The sequence below is a fragment of the Paramormyrops kingsleyae genome, chromosome 9, assembly GCF_048594095.1.
Source record: "Paramormyrops kingsleyae isolate MSU_618 chromosome 9, PKINGS_0.4, whole genome shotgun sequence".
NCBI classification, from domain to species: domain Eukaryota; kingdom Metazoa; phylum Chordata; class Actinopteri; order Osteoglossiformes; family Mormyridae; genus Paramormyrops; species Paramormyrops kingsleyae.
In genome coordinates this window covers 25,481,696-25,489,058 of record NC_132805.1, presented here as the reverse complement: position 1 = coordinate 25,489,058, position 7,363 = coordinate 25,481,696, and positions in this window count along the sequence as shown.

The following is a 7,363-nucleotide window of genomic DNA, read 5'->3' as shown; positions in this document are numbered from 1 at the left end:
ACTGAATATATCACTGTTACAAGATTTGTGATGATGTCACTGTGTTCAGAGGAAACAGACTTGAAGAAATTAAGAAAAAAAAGTGATGTAGCAATTTAAATTGATACTACTTACCTTTTTTCCTATTCCCATTTACCAGTTACCTTCTTTTAAATTCTATATGTGTCTCGCTCTCACTGTGTTTGTATTTTAATAGCAGGCAAAATCAACTGTGACTGATGTTATTATGGGTATGCCTAAACTAAACGCCTAATGTCACAGAAGTAGTTTCATTAACTTTTAGTGGGAATTCCATGCTATTCGATAAATGAGCAATACTTCACTTTCGTTAATAAAGGGGTGATTTTGTTGGTTGCAGTACCTAATCTTGACACTAGATGGCTGTGTTTTGTTTGTAGAAGTTAACGTAAAGTTACTATGAGAATATCCTTTAAATGCCTAATTATCATGAAACGCCACAAGAGGGAGACGCTGACCATATAGGTTAATATAAAATATACATAGAAAATAATCAGCCGTAACATTAAAAACACTGATAGGTGAAGTGAATAACAATGTTTCTCTCATTACAATGGCACCTGTCAAAGGTGCCATTATACATTAGCTATGTCAGCAGTTAGTTCTTGAAGGTGATATGTTGGAAGAAGGAAAATTGGGCACGTGTAAGCATCTGAGCAACTTTGACAAGGACAGGTCTTGTAGGGTGTTCCTGGTATGCAGTATCTACCAAAAGGTCCAAAGAAGACCAACTAGTGAACTGGCGATAGGGTCATGGACGCCCAAGGCTCATTGATGCACATGAGGAGTGAAGGCTAGCTTATCTGATCCGACCCCACAGGAGAGCTACTGTAGCACAAATTGCTGAAAAAGTTAATGCTGGCTATGATACAAAGGGATCCGATCACACAGTGCATTGCAGTTTGCTGTGTATGGGGCTGTGTATCTACAGACTGATTAGAGTGTCCATGCTGACCCCTGTCCACCTACAATGGGCATGTAAGCATCAAAACTGGACCATGGAGCAGTGGAAGAAGGTGGCCGGGTCTGATGAGTCACAGTTTTCTGTTACATCATGTGGACAGCCGGGTGTGTGTGTTGTAACAGCTTACAGGACTCAAAGGATCTGCTGCTAACATCTTGGACACCTTCACAGGTCTTGTGGAGTCCGTTCCTCGATGGGTTAGAGCTGTTTTGGTAGAATGAAGGGGACCTACACAATATTAGTCAGGTGGTTTTAATATTATGGCTGATTGGTATATACCTGATAAAAATGTAGAATGTGCCAGATGAGGTTCAAAAAGACAAAGACAGTAACCCAATTAGTAATCATGGTCCAACGGTCCATCTGTTATCTAAAATAAATTTAATTGGAGGATGTAAGATAACCTAAATACAGTATTAAGAGTACGTTCCTTTATAAATATTTATGAGCCACAAGCACTAATACAGAAAACAAATAAGAAACCGTAAGAAAGAAAACAGTAACGTCAGGGACAATTAGGGATGTGAGTTATCCTTAGCCATCTCAAGGGAACTTCACAGAACATACAATTTAAAAATTAATTGCGCTTTTAACAGACAGTCCGCCTTGATTATCTTTAGAGTTTTTTTCTTTTATTGCGTCACGCCGTCTAGTACTAGTCTTCGCTTGAGCTGGTATTAGATTTATTAACCCGGTTATTGGTTATCCGTTTGCACAATTAGATTACAGTATCGAGCGTTTAGGTTTTTCATATCTCAGCGGATCAGTGTTACATTCGGTTCTGAATGAGCTGATTTTAACATGGCAGGAATTAAAATTTTCACTGTGACCTGTTAGTGGGTTATTTACATGCGTATGACCATCGACGGCATATTGGCCATTAAAACGTCAGTCACAGGAGAAATTGCCCTTCTAGTACTTAAAGTAGCTTTGACATGATGCAGCAAAGCAAACATGTGTTTCATGTAGCATTTTGGAAGCCGTGTTAATTTTCATTGGGGCATTTAAACTGCAACGTAAATGGTTTTGTGTATGCATGTTGTCACAGACCAAGGGTATCGGCTGCCGTTTACATCAATCTGTTTATTATTATTATTATTATTATTATTATTATTATTGGAATATTCTAATAAGTCTACCTGCAGAGTCAGCGTTCTGGTCCCTTCGCTTCTTTTTTATGGTTATTTAGCACACAGAGAGAACCTAAGAAGAAGCATTAATGTTAACAGAAATGGCAGTTAGCAGCGTTATTGATGTTTCCGTGCGTCACCGGCTGCTCCTGTGTGAAGATGGGACGGGGACCGGCCACCTGTCGGGACGTCGAGTGGCGGCTGCCCGCGGCGGTCCCTGCGCACTGAGGCGCCCTCAGGCGTTGATACGCTAGTTTGTGCCCGCATGAGTAGGACTGAATTTTACACCCTATAGCTTCATTTTGCTGAGAAGAAATATATATATATATACTACGTTTTTGAGAATGTACCATGTTATACTGTGATTTTACCTAGATATTTTACTGATGGTTACATTAGATTATCGGTTACACATTTTTGTTCATTTATCTACACAAAGATGTATATGTACAACTAAATATATATATAAATAGCTATATATATATATATAAATATAAATATGAATTAAGTTTGGTATATTTGGAGGAAGTGTTAGAGAACTAGTTTTAAACGTTTTAGCTTTGTAGCAATTCTAGATAAAGAAACCGTTTTTGAATATCAATGCCTCCTATTTGACTGTGAAGACATTAGTGCCTGTGACAAAATAAGACGATGACTAAGTCTCAACTCTCTATCTCTCCATCTTTATGTATCTACTATTTGGTTTTCTTTCAGTCTATACTAAGCTACCTAATCTATCGGTTCGTCTTTAGGGGCTATATTTTTAAGTTATTCTTTCCTTATAAATTGATCTTTCGTTTGTTACCTATGAATCAGTCTATTGGATTATGCTATATTTATCATTTTAAACGTGGACATACCGTATGATTGTATTTTTTTCTTGGCTATTTACTTCTTTTTAACCTCTCTCTCTGTCCTTCTGTCCCTCACTTAGCAAAAAAATAACAGAGACCAGTAGATACTGTGTTTTTTGCTCCTCGATCGATCGCCCGCGGCGGCTAATTAACGATGTAATTAAACGATATGATTGAAGTATACTCGACGACCACGTCACTGTAGCGGCAGTCTGGGCTGTACCGTACTGTCTTGCTCCAGGCTGCGCCACGAAGTGTTAGATTACACCGCGTGTGATCTGGGATCATAATGTAGCAGCTCGTCCCACGCTGTGGTATACACCATAGCACTGCGTTTATCCTGGACCCTCCCCCAGCCCACCCCAGTCCCCATCTCTGCTCTGCAGGGGGCGCTGTCCTGCCCTAGCATGGACGTGACAGGGTATGTTTTTAAGAGCATAACTTCTCATTGCATTGTAGCAAACTGTGCTGTATCTTGCCGTGAGATATCGTATGTTGCCCTATTGAAGGACTTATTGCTGTAGCTCTGGGACAGCAAGACGTATTACTGTACTGTAAACAGAACCACCCTAAAGTTTTGATAAAAATCTTCCTTTTTTTGTAACCTATTATTTGGGGATGAATCCACTTTGTACCCATAGGGGGCGAGGGCGGTCAGTGGAACCACCTGCATTTCAGAGAGGGGACTGACTGGATGCCTCCCCCCTGCTTTAGCTGCTGCGCCCTCCCCGTCCTCTCTGGACCTCTCCGCAAGCTCTGCAGTGTCATGCACCATGCAATGCTGGCTGCGTCACTGTACGCATCCTCCCCTCCATGCATGTGCACCTGGCTTCACTATCGGCTGCACTGCATATCGCGTGACAGCGCCCACTACCTGTGGGGGGCGGTGTCGCGCTCTGAGGGCTGTCTGTTTCACGATTATACCCTTTGTTTGTAACCCTTATGCTGTTTGCTCGTTTTAACCCAACATGCGCTGGTGAAGGCGTGAAATGGCTGAAAATGAATCCAATCCATAGGTCAGATTATATCACAATATTGTGGTCTTTCAACTTTGACCTAGGAAGTACAACATTGGCTCACCAGCTCACATGCAGCACTCTCTCAGGCCTGAGAGGCAGGTCTGTAGGTGCTATGACGTGCTTCAGGAAGACCAGGAGAGGCCAAAGTAAGCATCTTAGTTACATTGCGCCAATCCCATGCTTTCATGCACGAGACGCATGTTAACCAATGTGTCAAACAGCATAACGGCTACCCCAGTCATCCTGTCATGTTAACTGTGCGTGCTGTACTGCAGAAGGGCCCGGAGACTGGAGGACTGGGTCTTGGGTCTAATTTACAGTGCTGGCACCCATGTTAATTGGATGATGGTCTTGATGTACGAGCCGCCACTGTCTGGAGACCTGGGGGTCTTTGTACCGTACAGTCCAGACTGGTCCATCCCCAGATATTAGTCAGCTCATTTCTACATTGTCTCGGGTGGGGGTTGGCTGGGGGGGGGGGGGGGGGGCAGTGCTGAACTTACTTTCTGAGAATTGCTTCATAAAGTCTGACTATCTTTAAATAATTCACGCCTGCTGTTTTTTCTGACCTCGCTTTCCCCGCTTGAGTGTTCTGCATATCTGTGTGTGCGTGTGTGTGTGTGTGTGTGTGAATGTGTGGAGGTATGTACGTCCATGTCTGGTTCTCTCGTCGTTCTTTAAATGTTCAGCAATTCACCTTAAAAGGACTGACATTCTTTTAAGGGTGAAATAAGGCGTCTTTTTGGTCTCTGACACTCGGACATGAGCAGCAGGGTGCCGCCTGTCTCCTGGGCGCCTGCACTCCCACTCTCGGCCTGCCTGTGCTTGCCGGGTGCTAAACGTCGGAGGGGGTCACTGGTAGGAATGGACCCTCCCCTTAGCGTGTATACTTACATACGCGGCTGCTCAGAGTCAGATAGCGAGGCCTGCCTTCGGCGCACATGTATACAAACTCGACCCCCTGCCGGGCCATGGGATTCGGGCTGTGCTGCTGTTCTGGCCGATGTCTCTCCCCCCCCCACCCCATTCAAGGCCTGCTGTCATAGACACTGGAGAGCACGGACACAGGTCGGTCTGCCCCCCCCTCCCCCCCCCCCCATTTGAGTCTGGTTGCTCCCAAGGTTTTTTCCTAGGGAATTTTTCTTTGCCACTGTTGCCTGTGGCTTGCTCACTGGGGGCCATTGGGCAGGGGTAATGTGAAGCCCTTTGATACAATTTATTACTGTGAAAATGCGCTATACAAAAAATAAATTCAGTTGAATTTAATTGTAATGGCTGAAAGCCCTATGTAGTGTCAACAGTTTATACGGCCAAGTCTTTTTTTCAAGGAAAACTGTCAGCGATTGGTTCCCATCAACTAATAATACATAAGTTGCTTGAACACAAAATATGTCTAAGGAATCCATATACTTTTAGATATATTAATTATATTAAGCTCTGTGCCAAGCTAAGTTAAATTTGGTCACATATCTACATATTTTCAGTGTCATTAATACATTTTTAGATTAGTCTGTAATAAAAGCATGCCATGTATCTACTAAAGTGAAATCACCTTGTAAACATTCTTATGCTGTGGATATACTGTGGAAAATGGAAGGAAAACTGTGAAAAGAATGTTCTTTTGGAGGGTGGTATTCTCTGATGGCGTCATGACAACCGTCTCTGTCTGGCCCGTGGATCATCTGTTGTGTAAAAACTCTGGTCCAGGTGTGAATATGGAGAGGTGGTGTGATGCAGAGAAACACATTAGTGAGCTGCCGACACTCACCCTGCATCACACATGTGTCTGGAGTCACTGAGGGCATTTTTGACGTGCGTGTTGCCTGCCATCAAGGTGGATGGTACACCACGAGCTGAAAACAGGCACCCACACGCACATACGCACACGTGGTTGTACACGTTCACTCAGTGACACCATTTTGCTCTCTAACAATCTTGCTAATTATAATTGTTAATTAATTCTCTCACCGTGTCTTCATCAAGAGACTAATAACCTACATTTTCATTAATTAGACCTTCAGCCCTCTCTATCTCTCTCGCTCCCTCCCTCAGTCTTTGGCTCACTCGCCCTCCCATTCCTGCTCCCCCTCTCCAGCTCCCTCTCCCTCCCTCTCTTGCTCCCCCTCTCCTGCTCCCTCACTATTTCCTGCTCTCTGTCCCTCTCCTGCTCCCTCCCGCTCTTTCTCTCTCTCACTCCTGCTTCCTCTCTCTCCTGCTCCCTCAGTCTCTCCTGCTTTGTCCCTCTCCTGCTCCCTCTTTCTTCTGCTCCCTCTCCTGAACATTCTCCTGTTCTCGCTCCCTCTCCTGCTCCCTCTCTCTCCTGCTCCCTCTTTCTTCTGCTCCCTCTCCTGATCTCTGTCTCACTTCTGCTCTCTATTCTGCTCCCTCCCTCTCCTGCTCCCTTTTCTCTTCCCTCTCTCCCTCTCCTGCTCATTCTCCTGCTCTCTGTCCCTCGCCTGCTCCCTCTCCCTCTCCTTACCTCTGTCTTGCTCCTGCTCCCTCTCACTGTCCTCCTCCCTCTCTTGCACTCTGTCCCTCTCCTGCTCCCTCTTCTGCTCCCTCTCTCTCCTGCTCCCGTTCCTTCTCCCTCTCCCTCTCCTGCACATTCTCCTGTTCTCTCTCCCTCTCCTGCTCTCCCTTTCCTGCTCCCTTTTCTGTTCCCTCTGTCTCTTTCCTGCTCCCTCTCCTGCTCATTCTCCTGCTCTCTGTCCCTCACTGCTCCCTCTACTTCGACCTCTCCTTATCTCTGTCCTACTCCTGTTCCCTCTCTCCTGCTCCCTCTCACTCTCCTCCTCCCTCTCCTGCTCTGCCTCTGGCAGAATCTGTCAGCACTCACGTCCCACCTAAGTACAGCTGACTGTTCCTTCACATCACCTCTCCCAGCATCAGTGTTAGTGGATCTCCTCCTCTACCCGCTCACTGTGGAACTGCTCCTGCTCGGCCCCTAACCGCTGCTCTTCACACTCCCAAAGCCATCGCCACCTGCCTCTGTTTACTCCCGTGCTGCAGCAAGCTGAGCAGCTCTCCTTGACAGAGATTTACTAAATCTTATCTTTATTGCTGGCATCAGAGTAACTTCTTGGGGGGGGGCGAGGCATTTTTTTGGCTGGCTTTAATTAAAATTCACGGACGTCTTACTTCAATTCTGTCATAAACAGGTTTAAAAATACCCTGACTCCTGACCTGGTACTTCCCACTGTTCCTATAGGAGGTGTCACTTTTGCCGACATAGGTCCTCTAGTTTAAGATGTGACACCAGCTTCTGGTGACATTAAATGACAATTTTTGTCTCTGTCCCCCTTCTTTTGCCTCGCTCAGCCTCTCTAGAGAGAGGCAACCCAGATTTTAAATGAATCATTGCCCATTCCTCTCTATCTC